The sequence below is a fragment of the Larus michahellis genome, chromosome 14 (genome assembly GCF_964199755.1).
Source record: "Larus michahellis chromosome 14, bLarMic1.1, whole genome shotgun sequence".
Taxonomy (NCBI): domain Eukaryota; kingdom Metazoa; phylum Chordata; class Aves; order Charadriiformes; family Laridae; genus Larus; species Larus michahellis.
The window spans coordinates 9,037,885-9,050,003 of NC_133909.1; the positions used below are offsets into that span (position 1 = coordinate 9,037,885).

The 12,119-nt window shown below is 40.1% G+C and overlaps 1 long non-coding RNA gene across 1 annotated transcript in view; it reads left to right on the forward strand.

Moving 5' to 3' along the window:
* Window positions 1-3,087: 3,087 nt before the first annotated feature.
* Window positions 3,088-12,119, forward strand: part of LOC141751034 (uncharacterized) — a 142,489-nt gene continuing 133,457 nt past the window's right edge. The window contains exon 1 of the long non-coding RNA XR_012589847.1: window positions 3,088-3,173. This is a non-coding gene — a long non-coding RNA (uncharacterized LOC141751034). The remainder of the gene's footprint in view (window positions 3,174-12,119) is intronic.

The following is a 12,119-nucleotide window of genomic DNA, read 5'->3' on the forward strand; positions in this document are numbered from 1 at the left end:
AAATATTTTTATTTCTCCATTTTATTAATCTAGCACTAGCTGTCTGACCTTTTGTTTCCCATTACAAATAATCACTTAAATTTTCTCAGACATTATGAAATGTCTGTAATAAAGGTGTAGCACTTGCCCTTTGGAAGAGACAAGAAACCAGCCTTTTCAGTCTATAGCTGCATCTTGCCAGTGAAATTAAAAATGTTTTGGAACCTTTTCCCCGATAAAAGTTGAAATAATTGCTCTATTCTGGATGGGTTTTTTCCTTGCTGTTCTAGTGCTTTTGCTCTCAAAGGCCAAATGGCATTTGGAATGATGAATGTTTTGCTTCCTCTTTCCTTCCCTAAAATACATGGCAATAATGTCTACTAGAGATTTCGGAGAGGACCAAAAATGCATTTTCCTGATCAGTTTTGCATTCATTTTAAATGGCCCTTAGGATATGTAGCACATTATCAGATCACATGATTTTCTTTTTCTCTGCTGGTACTCAATCCTGTAGACTGGGAAGCTGGGGGGCATAGTTTATGGTAAGTTCAACTAATTATTGAGATCCACGGGATCCCATTCTGTGGCATAGTTCATCCCACAGCAATACCATGGACTCTTGAGCACTCTAACACTAAACGTGTTAGACATGTCCTTGTAGCACATCTTTATGTTTAAGAGATGTTAGTGGTCGTTAGGGTCCAAAGAGTTTGGGATGGCTTACTTTATACTGTTTATTTGTACTTCCTTCTTATTTTGAAGAGAAGTCTCGGATGCTTAGGTATTGGTCTTTATTCCTACTTTGCTTGTTCCCTGTCTCTGTAAATCTCCTGTCCTGGCTTTGACTTTAGATAGATGCATTGGCTTGTATTAAAGTGAGGGCTAGCTAAATGTGTTGAAGCTACATCAGTGTGTTGAAGCTAATACAAACCACTTGTAGAAAAACAAAGTAACCTGAGGGTGCTATTAATTTTAGATTAAGAATGCATCAAGAAATGAAAGCTAATCCATTAGACTAGAGTTGTTTTGCTATGATTCTAATGTAAATCAATGTCAGAAAAGTGAAGATATTAGCAGTTTCACCAAGATCAAGCCAAGGCTTGAGAGATGTCCTCCTCAGTCTTGTGGGTTTGCAATTGTTTTTCTTATTCCTCATACAAAATTAATCAGTAACACTGGAAATAATTCAGCTCTAGACCAAAAAAATAACTCCTTTTGAGACTCCCCTGATGTCTACATAGAACACAGACCTAGGTAATTATGTACAAGAAGCAAACACTGAAAAAAAGTAGTAATAAAATAGGATTTTATTTTTTTTTTCTCTGCTGACAGTTCTTTTAACTATTGGCACTTTCTACAACAACAGGTAAAAGCTATAGGGAGAAGTGTGACTTTTAAGTCAGAAATATCCTTTAAATTTTTGCAGTTTACTATGCATTGCTTGTAACTATGGAGTGCATCACCTACAAAGAGCTGCCCCTGTGTGCCTCTGCCTTAGTCTTTGAAGGTAAGAGGCAGTCACCTGCTGTGGGAGCCAGCAACTGCAGACTCCAGGCTTCAGAAGAACAGCTCATGCTTCCCCCCTTTTTTTAGGCAGAGACGTTTTCATGAGGAAGTCCTTATTTTGAATGTGTTACTCTTTTTCTTTTTTTTTTAAGTCAGAGTACGTCTAGCAGTTTCCCTTCCATTCCAATGCTATAGCATATTCAAGTGTAGCTGGGATGAGCCTCCAAACAGCCAGTGCCTTTGACGGGGCACAAAGGAAGCGGTTTCCTTGGCAACCGCAACCCCAGAAAGGTCCCCAAACAGTACTTCCACCTGCCTGAGATTTCTTTTTAATTTAGGAGTTTGCACATCGGCTTTGCATGGAGAATTGGGTTCTGTCTTAGGGCTTTGTTCATAACGTAAGTTGCTTACAGGAATAATGTAATTTTTGCATATGAATTTATACTTTGGGCTGACTGGTTTATCGGAAAGATTGTTGGCTTATGTAGTGGCTGTGGATGCTGCAGTAGCACACGGTGGAATACAGGAAGGACATCCAGCACCTAAGCTACAAAAATTAAAACACTGCACAGGAAAAAAAAAAATCTGTCTAGAGAAGAGTTATTTTGCTCCTCTGTCTATGTAAGAAATTACGAGATCAGGGAAACTGCCAAACTTGCATGTGTCTTTGGATTTTCCTGGATTTGTTAACTTTTAAGACGGAACAGACGAAGAGAAGGAAATACTAAAAACAGGTGCTGTGACTCTCTTAACCCTGAGGCCGGGCCCCCCTGCCCCTCAGCCTCACTGCAAAGTTCACGGAGGGACGGGTGCTTTCATAAAGAAAGGCTCACTCCTGCTGCTGGGGCTGCCCGGGGCAGCTCCTGGAAGTTTTCAGACGGTTGATGTGGGATCATTGTGAATTTAGCAGAGCTCGGCTCCCTTCACCCCGACGTAGGCCAGGGTGCCCCATGGCTGCCTCTCTCTCACGCAGGGCCTGCCCGCAGGCAGCTGCTTCTCCAGAGTGCAGGAAGGTAAAAGGACACCCTGCTGCTGGTTATCGGGGGGGCTGAAGCTCGCTATAAAAACATCTGCCTTTGGAAGGGTTGGAAAGCAGCTAAAATGAAGGCCTGTTCTTGTGGTGCTGCGCCACTGCTGTGGGCACCATCTTGGACTGGCAGAGCCCTCCCAGGTCCCACACAGGGCTGGCACTGGGAGAAGCTGAGGGACAGTCCTCCAGCCTCAACACCTCCACGATTAGCAGAGACGTAAACTAAAAGATAGCATGAATGCTGTAGTGTCAGGCTGCGAGATTAGACTCTCAGGAGACTGACCCTTAACAGCCATTTTATTTCAACACAGAAATGCAATTTAAAGTCTAAACATGTTTACTCAGCTCTTGGCTTTCAAATATCATCAAAAATAGCCACATGTAAAAGGAATTGAGCTTGCGCTGCCCATCCAGGGTGCTGTGGAGATGCCGGAGTGTCTCCTTAAGAAGAAATAGCTGTGCTGCACAGGTGACACCAATTACCCCCAGCCCAGGCCCTGCTGAGCAGGAGGAAATTGCAAAGAGCTACAGCAATAAGGAGCTGGGGCCAGGGCAGCCCCGGGTACGTGACCTGAGGGAGAAGAGGGGAAGGAAATAACCTTCGAACTCCAAATACAAGTGAAAGCAGAGCATTAGTTGCATGGATAGCAAAGCCTGGGTGAGTAAAACTCTCTTTGTGGTTGTAAGCTAGACCTAGAGGATGAAGGTGAAGGCTGAAATGAATATTTCTTACAAAGACGGATGTTCCTCCAAGGTATGGTGTTGCCTTTCCATCTTGCCTTTTTAGTTTAGTTTTGCGAGACTGTTGTGCTAGGGCAGCTTCTCTCAGGTTTGACCAGTGCTGTTGCTTGGTGCATCTGCCAATGCCTGTTTCTGCTGTGAAGTTTTTGGGATTTGTGTGCAGGGCAGTGCTTTTTTTGTTCTCGTGAGGACTAAAGCCTACCAGAGTATATGGGGAGAGAGAGACGCCATCATTTCATCCTGCTTTTCGTGTGTGGCTCTCTTCAGCTTGTTATGCTTTCCTAAAGGCCTCTGCTTCTGTGATTTGGTTGTCCTAAGACCATTTTCCCTCGTAGATTATGTGTTACCTTCAGATTTATCAGTGCTAATTTCCATAAACAACTATGCTTTTTTCGTTAGGTTGATTTTATTCCTATGTAAGAGATTTTTCTTTTTGTAACACATGAACATTCAGATCCTAAGTAAAGGGATTTTCAGTCACTGCTGCAACACAGGGAAATAAAAGCAGAAATCGTGTTCTACTACTTTGCCAAAACTGTATTTATGTTATAAATCTCTACCTAATATTTCCCTTTTCATGAACCGCACCTGGAGAGGGGCGGTTTGAGCTATTTAGCTTTATGTATTGTAGTCAAAGCAGACAGGTAGCCCCTCCAGCAGCTCTGGCGAGTGCCTCAGAGGCAGAGGTGCTAACCAAAGCAGCTGCAGGTGATAACTGAAACTAAGCAGTGTGACTGTCCCTCCTCCACCTGAGTTCCCAGTAGCCAATTAATATTTCTTGGACTTAGGCGATGAGGCTCAGAGTGCAGCTCTGTGCTTAACAGGGAGAAGAAAAATTCTTCTCAGCTGCAGCAGCTATTTCAGTCCTCCTTTGACAGAGCTCTTCTAACATGATACTCTTGTCTCCCTGTCAGAGGTGGATCCTGCAGCATGGAAGTATATGTTGTGTTGTTAAGAGACTTTGTGACCTTGTCTCTGTTGTTATTATCCAAATAATTAATATGTAACTTACTTGGTAACACTTCATAATATAACTGGCTTTGAATGAAATAAAATCACCCTCAGAAGCAGGTTTCCACAGCCTCCAGGTTTAAGTGTGTGGGGGGGAGAAGTTTCTTGTCTCTACCAATCCTGCGCCCAGAGAATGACTCTAGTACCCAGTGGAAATGCTCTGTCAACAGAGAAAGACTAATGAAAAGGAGGAAGTTTTTAGGTATAGCAGGAGTCAGAGCTCTGCCAGCTTTCCAGTGCCCTAGCTTGATTAGCCTCTCCCTTTCTGGTCACCTACATAACAACGTTTATTTGTTTCATATAATGCTTCAGTTAAACTCAGGAGTCCTCAAGCTAAATACCAGCATATGTGATCTCCACATATTAATGTCTCCCTCTGGTTTACACGTCACTAAAATACTGCAAACCTGCCGGGTTGTTGGGTTGTATATATGTGAGAGAATAAATTGAAGAACATAAACAGTGTGACAGCAGTGTAATGAGGAAGCAGGCAATGATTAGCCTAATGGGAGGGTCAAAAACATAGCCCAGTAAATAAGGGGGAGATGGAAGTCTCCCCATCAGCTAATATGTGCACATATGGTTATCTGTTTACCAGCTGAGCCCCTGCACAGCTGTGGGGGATCAGAGGGGCCTGTGTGCTATTGCCAGTTCTGCCAAGGGTGAGAGTAATCAGTCTGAACTCCCAGTGCTCTGCTTCTGTGGCAGTCAGGCGTCTGACTTCTCTCTCTCTCATTTAGCCTTGCTAGAAAAGCAAGAAAACTACTGCTTAAGAGGAAGGATGAGCTGCTTGCCTGGTTTTGTCTGAGCTTGCTTCCCATGCCCTGCTGCAGGTCTTGCTTGCAACCTTGAGTAAATTTTTTGGGCAGTGGTGTCCCTTCATGGAGTTTGGCTGAAGGGTGTTAGGGACCAAGGTTCCTGCTTTTTCCTCTTAAAGCTGTGTTTAGTAGGACTTTGGTTTCTAATACTGAAATTCCTCAAGTTTCTTTGAGTTTTGCCTTGTAGTGCACAGAGAATTCTCTTTGTGGTTGAGCTGGTTAGTGTCTAGCTTGGGTTCAGTCTTTTTACTGATGAAGCTGCTTGGCTGTCACCTTAACTTTTGTAACCTATAATGAAGTGTTACAGTGATGAGGTGATTTTTTTTTTTTTTTTATTTTTGAGCTCCTTTTCCCTAGTGCTTCAGATTTTCATCTGAAAGTGCAAGAGTAGTTACCAACACAGCCATCTTTTTGTGATATCTTAAGGAGTGGATGTATTTGGTACTACCTGTATATGAATTATGAAGAAGTAGCAAAATAAAACTGTCCCTTCTCTGTCTCTTAGCTGCATTTCTTAAGATTGTTCTTCATAGTTCTCATCATTCCAGTGTCTGTCCTCTACTCCTGCTCCAGCTTGTATTCATCCTTTTTAAATGTGGGCATTAATTTCATACATAGGTTTTCAAGTAAAGGCTGGCACAGTGGTATTCCCCCTTGAACAGATAGGTGCACTAAGGAGCTTTGCTCAGGACCTGAAATTTCATTTGGTGAGTGGAAAGCTAGTCTTGCAAGGTATGTTTTTGTTGTTTGGGGAGATTTTTTTGCTGCTTTTTTTATTAAATTTTTGTCTTTTCTGAGAAACAAGGTCTATGTAAAGCTTTGTTCCTGTAAGTTGGTTGTGCGTGGTACATGTGTAGTTTTAGTCTTAACGTGGGTGTATCTGCCCTGGTCTGTAATGTGGACCATTTTGCTATCTTCCACTTTAAGGAGAAGTCGTATTGACTGTGAGATAGAAATGCATGTAAAGTTGTCTTCCAAATTTCCTTCCCTCTTAGCTTTATTATGAAAACAGTCTAAACAAAATTGTCCTGAACTTCCAGTCACTGATTTAATCATTGTTGGCTTCAGCATATTTTTAAAGTGTTTAAGGCAACTAGATGGAGGTTGAAGTTTTAGACAAAAGATTTTTCTGTCTTTGCTACAAAACAGTAAATGGGCAGTTAGTGTTTGTGGACACTGCAGAAATGAGCAGTACCGACTGTGCCATGAACTGCAAGTTCTTTGCTTGGAGCTGGCTACCTTGAGATGACATTGTGGGATATTTTTGTGTCCCATGTTGACTTGTGCATAAACATAAACTCTTTCAGACAACGTTTGTATAACTGGAAGAGTAATGAATTAGAAATGTCAATTCACTTTCACAGTTGTTATGGGTTAATGATAACAATGTTATTGCTGCGATAGTCTTATTAAAAAGACTAAGAAGTGTGAATGGTTTCATTTTGCATTCCGTGAGTACATTTGAGATGTGTGATAGTAGAGAAAACTGCAGCAGGTAATTTACCAATTTGCTTATTTGCCTTTTTAGATGCTGCTCTTTTTCTTCTAATACTACCTGATATCTACTACCATTATTGGGTCCTTATTTGGCATGTGTGCATACACACACACACACATAGGCACTTAGTAGATAATGCATGAACCCAAGATCTGACAGCAAAAGACAACAAAAAAAGCAAAGGGACGATGATCTCTACCTCACAGGCAGGAAACTGATGTTCCATGAGAATAACTCGGTTGATGTAGCAATTTCCAAAAGTGGTATACTCCCAGCATACACCAATACAATTTCTGTACTTTGAGGTTTTGTATGTATGCTTGAACTTTGTAGCATCTTAATCGGAATTGTTCCTCGAAGGAGAATAATTGCAGTATCTAGCTGTGATGATTGTGGACAGTATAGAAGTACCCCAGTGGAAAAGTAGATACTATATACTGTAATGATATCATCTGAGGTCATCTGAAGGGTGAATAAATGAGAGAATCTCAGTGTTAAGGGGAATAGGATGTGTCAGAGATGAAATAGAAAAAAATTGAAATTTTATGGAAATAAGATGAATAATGTGGCAAGAAATGCAGGGCATACCCCATGGGTCACTAACAGAGAGCAAATTTCCCTTCCTCTTGCATTCAAGTTACACGTGAGAGCTTTTTACAGTCGAACTGCTGCCCAGTATTTTTGCTTCCTCTGTTTGTTCCATTGTCTAATTAACTTGATGATGCCAGGTAATCTACTCTGGCCGAGGAAAGCATAGCACAAAATAAATCGGGGAGAACAGACACTGATGGTGTCCTTTTTATGCTTTCAGTCCTAGGCTGACTGCCGGTGCTCTTAGCTGCCACGTTTTCTTGCGTGGGGAACTTGTTTAGCATAGGTGGTCCTTTAGGTTTTCTAACTTATATAAAGGGGCCATATTGTATTGCAGCATACTTAAGATTAAAACCTTCAAAGGAAACCACCAGATAAATAGGAACGTATCTCATTATCAAGAGGACCATCTTCATGATGCAAATGTGAAGGTGAGACATGAAAATGATTTGGCAGGACCTGTGGTGGAGGAATGAGCACAATGGGGGTTTTTGTTTGGTTGTTTTTGAGTTGGTGTCTGAGCTTTAGCCATGCTAGTGCTGTTCTTCACGAAGGACATGTACAAGAACTTTTGTGAAACCGTTTGCTTTATATCATGTGCTCACACCCTGTTTGTAGTGCCATGCAGCAGAAAGGCAGAACAAGCATGTTTTCAAACCACTAAGAAAAATTTTGTTGAAATATATAAAGCTCTTGAAAACAAATATGTTATACAGAACTAAAAGCCATTAAATCAATGCTGTGCTCTTCTATTTAGTAATTTCTATATATCTTGTACTGATACAAAGATAAACTTGATTTTAAAAGGCAATGGATTCATGAACATTGTGTGACAACCCAAAATATTTGTATATTACAAAAAGATAACCAAGAGATCAATAAGCCTGCCTGAAACAGTTATCTTGTAGTACTGCTGAATTTTATTTTTTGCACCAGTCAGTGTTTTCTGAAGTGATGATTTTCCATTAAGCAGAGTTGTGTCATAACCAGTTGCTGGGCCGCTGCTTTTTATGGCTAAGAAAGAAGAAAGAACTGGTCTGATTGTATCTCCTAATTAGCAGGGAACTTGATCTGAGTCCAGAGCTTATTCATAGGAGGCCAGCCAGGCTGTCTGAATGGAGAAATTACACATCTCAAATGCCCTTGGATCCATACCATGCTTCTAGTGACCCTAGTCTCCACTGGCTTCGGCTGTACTGAAGGAGAGCTGCACCATATGGTGGCCAAAGGCTGTGGAGAAAAGGTGTCAGCTGATGATCAAGAATTACTTTTTAATTCTGGCTTTAGACAAGAGAAAACAGAGGGGAAGGTGCAATCCTTTAACTCGGGCTTCATTTTTACACATTCTCTAATTTGGATCTCTTCTTTCCATCCTTCAAAAAGCATCCAAGGAGGTGGAGCACAGATGAGCGTGTGCAGTTGCTGATGGCTTCAGTTCATTAGAAAATGCATGCGCTGTAACCCATAGCGATTTGCCCATGCAGTGGCATTGCTTGAAATATTGCAGAGTTGATAGAAATCAAAACAGTGTTGACTTTGAGTCTGTTTTTAACACTGACACCTAATTTAAATAAATACCAGATGGGACAGAGGCAGTTTGTCTAGGTAATTACATTATCCCCACTCGCACAGTGCTGTACTGTGGCTTCAGCAAAGATATGCATGGAAGCATCCAACAGCTGGGATGCTTCCACAGCAAGGAGAGGCAAGGCAATACCAGCCAAAGCAGGAACAGAGGGAGAAAGGCAGCTCACCCCATGCCCAGGATTTTGGTACAGCCTGGAGAAGCTTTAGAATGTGTAGGAATAATTAAAATTAATGCAAGAAATACGTACGTAAAAATAAATGCTTGGCTAAAAATTACACTTAAGTGTGAAATCTAAAGTACTTCTGCAAACAGTAAAAGAAGTGCCTGGTAGCTTCTGATGCCTTTATTTTATAGCAGTAGAAATGGAAAAGGGAGCTCAACATAAATTGAGAAAGGACATTTAATTAGTAAAAATCAAGCAAGTAGCAAATCAGTCCAACTAATGTATTTTAGATTTCTTATTTGGAGACATCAACTATCATAGAAATTTCATTAAACATGATAAGTTTAATTATTTTGTCCTTAGTGAAGAGTGCTAATTAACTTGGCTATGATAAATATGCATCTGAATATAATTTTGAAATCCCTACAGATCCTAATTATTCTTAAAGACTGAGGTGTAGACCTTGCTATAATAATCCTTTTTTAAAGTAAAGATTTCTTCAAGGGTACCAGTGATTTTAAAGGTGAGTAATTTTTTTTTTTCTTCTGAAAAAAAGGAGGCAATTTTTGATCAAAATCTGAGGTGAAATTACGAGGGTTCTGAAAATAACCTTGAAGTGTGTATCTTGTTCCTAGCCATGGATTCTGCCTATGAATTGAAGCCAAATGAAAATCTGCAAAGGGGGATTGGTTAACTGCTAACCATTGTAGCAGCTGTGAATATGTAATCAGTTTGTATATAAGAATAGCATTACTCACACTTGAAGGTAAAAAGGAACAATATATGGCAAACCCTCTTAGCATACATCAGGCCTTAATTTGGGGCCATTGTCTTGTAATCACAATGGAGTGAAGATCATCCTCCAAAATCATTTTAAAGTCCTGCGTGCGTGCCATTTCTGGTGACTCAGATTCATGATCTCCCTGACAATTGACTAGATTTATGACTCTCTTGAAGACCAAGTCAAGAGAAGGATGAAGGAAAAAGAAAAGCTTTCTCTGAAAACTTCTTATTTTAAGCATCTCTTTGGTTTTATTGCCTAGAAAACTTTTACTAGAACAAGTCTTTTGCATTCAAAAACATGGGCTAATGATACCATTGGGTTATCTGTTCTACAGTTTGCTTTCTTGGCTTCTTGACAAGCATAATTATAAATTAAAGTAGATGCAATTCCTTGATGTAATAATGAATGTGCTAATTAAAAATGGAGTAAGTATAGAAGTGCAAAGGTGTTTCATAGGTTTGCTTGGGTTTTTTATTATTCAAATCTCTTCATGTCAGGATATGTTACTTTCTAATCCTTGACCCTGTCAGCTAATCAAACAAAAGCATGCCTGTCTTCTAATTAACAAAATAATTTCCCTTGTGGATACAGATGTTCCTACAAATCTAAGGCAAACATCAGTGAAATTAAAGTGCAGTTCAAGTTTCTAAAATTTACTTTGGAATACCAAAATGCCATAGTATTAAGTGTTTGAGGAACTGTTACTCACTCAAATGATTCATGGGTTGGTTTTTTTTTTTTTTGGTAGTAAAAAGGAGTGTTTTGCCTAAATTTTAGTATCAATACTAAAAATAGTGCTTTGGCTGCATGATGGCCAGGAAATACTCTCTGTCCCTAAAATGAGATAATTATAAGCTGAAAAATATATAATGAGTCTGATTTTTGTCAGTGATGTATCACTAGAGCCTCTTAAAGTTGCGATAATACAAGGGAGAGGAAAGGCGAAAAGGATATAAGTGCCTCGACTTACAATGGTAATGAGTACAACAGTTTGCTGGAGTAGCTGTAAATCAAATGTACTGTAGCTATAAAAAGCCCATAAGACATTTGGATGTGATCCTGGACTGCTTCTGCAATATAGAAGCTGTGCATACAAATGAGAAGTCATCCATATTGTATTATGGGGAGGACTGCATTACGGAAACTGGAAAGATGATAATAGGAAGTTGTTTTTGGAAAACTACTGAAGCTGAGCTTCATTGTGTTGGCACCAATGTAGGGCAATTACATTTGGGACAACATCAATATCAGTTAAATAGAGGAAATGCAATAAGGAAGGAATATTTGATCATTAGGAGTATAAATTAAATTAAATTCTGCAGATTAGAGGACTGTATATTTTAACTTCGTTTTAGCCTGATTTTCCCCCCCCCCTTCATTTCACTTTATGCTTTATTACTGTTAACCTTTTTTTTTTTTTTTTCTTTCTCATAGTCTGGCTAATGCTTATTGCACCTTCATCATGCGTACTAAGCGTAAGAGAATTCTTTAAATAAAGCAAGCTCTTGGAGTAGACATTAAAAAATTAATTTACTGCATAGGGATGAAAATGAAAGAAGGTGGACAGTGCTGAGAATGAACGGATTTCTAGAAGATCACGTAAAAACAAACTCTTTCAGGAAAAGTATTCCTATAGATTCAGGTAACAGTCTGGGACCCAAAGGACCTGCATTCAGTTCCTGACCCTGTCATGTCTTTGTTCTCCACCTGTAAAAGCAGAAATGCCGTCTTTCTGCTCCCCTAATTCCTACATTCCTACGTATGTCTTCTCTTTCTAAGTCTTTCATAATTTTTAAGTATGGTCTGGTTTTCACAGTGCAGGGCACTTAATTAGCATTCTGATTGCATTTGGAGTCCAGATATTAATTCTGGTGTTTGTATTATTGTGATGGCGCTTAGTATTACCACTTGTTACAGTAATATTAACAGATTTTCTCACCTGAGCATTATGTTGGGGTAAGGCTGGGACTGCAGGTACCTAGTCTTGTCTGGGATGATCTGTTCCATAGTGGCCACAGGCTAGATCTAATGGGAAAAACCTATAAATAGGAGCATGGTGACCTGGATTCTGTCCTCATCTGTGCCTCCTCTGTACCCTGGCAGGCTGGTTCCCTAGTGATGTGCCTCAGTTTCTCAGCATGTGGGTGCAGAATAATAGCTCTCCTGTGATGTCAGACCTGGGTATCTGCTAAGTGTCTTGAGCCCTGGCAGAAGATTCTTTAAAAGCGTGATGAATTGGTAGCAGCTGCCTTATCTCCCAGAGACCAGTTAAGTGTCATAGGTGCTTTGAGTAAGCTTTTTATTTTCTTCCAGTTCTTTAACAAAACAAACAAAAAAATCCATTAAGAGAAGGGGACACTAAGAAAACAGAGGGAGTTTGAATGTAGGTGGCAGGAGTTTGACTTTGATG